This window comes from Montipora capricornis, chromosome 6 (assembly GCF_036669925.1).
Source record: "Montipora capricornis isolate CH-2021 chromosome 6, ASM3666992v2, whole genome shotgun sequence".
Lineage (NCBI taxonomy): Eukaryota > Metazoa > Cnidaria > Anthozoa > Scleractinia > Acroporidae > Montipora > Montipora capricornis.
In genome coordinates, this window is record NC_090888.1 from 67,347,396 (window position 1) to 67,348,385 (window position 990).

A 990-nucleotide genomic window follows, 5' to 3' on the forward strand; every position below is an offset into this window, starting at 1 on the left:
ATTCACGATCACCCGTGGGCTTCTGCAATAAGTTAATCCATCAACTTTCGCACAAGGACTGGAATACTTGACCATATGATTTTTAAAAAATAGAAGAACTTCCTGTCTCTCATGATAATTTTCTATTGTTAAAAACTAAAATTACGGATTATACCGATTTCAGGGTCGTAAACGAGAATATACGGGATCGGGGATCAAAGGCCTGAAAAGAGTCCGGGATGCAGGGTATCACAGCTCGTAGGAGATCGGGATCGGGATCAGCAGTATTTTGTATGGAATCATTGGTCAGGGATCAAATTTTTGCGGGTTCAGGGATCAAAATTTTGGGCAACAATATGGGATCAGTTACGAAAAAAATATACCTCGTTACGACCCTGAGTGGTATCGCCGGACAAAGGATATCACAGGCTATCAGTTGTTATTAATTCTCAACCTCGGATAATGCAATTCTCGTGCTCTGATTTGGTTCACTCAATCTCGGTTATCAGCTCTATACCTTAGTTTGACCTTATATGGTAAATGATTGCGCTTAGCGTTCCTAAAATAAAAACGTTTACGCCAGAAAGCAAAATCTCTTTCGGTATAAAGCAAACGAAAAACGTTTTTGTGGAAAGTTTGGATCACTTTCGAAGCTTTAGAGATACGCGAAAAGGTAAGAAATGTTTTTGTGATGAGCCTGCGTCTGTCTGACCACGAGGTATTACACAACATCGCATCTTCATCACCTTTTTTCGATTTCGCAAGGATTTTCTCGCTTTTTTCGCTCGTATTTCGTGCTTCTAAACGTTTGGAGTTTAAGGAATTTAATAAAACAATTATTCCATTCGCGCTTGTTGGATATGAGAGTAGTTATAGCCAACTCGGCGCTACGCGCCTCGTTGGCTATTTACCATCTCATATCCAACGCGCGCTTATGGACTAATTGTTAATTAGTATAAATACACAGGTGATTATACAAAATCGCGCGCTCTCATGGGCTCGCTATCTCGG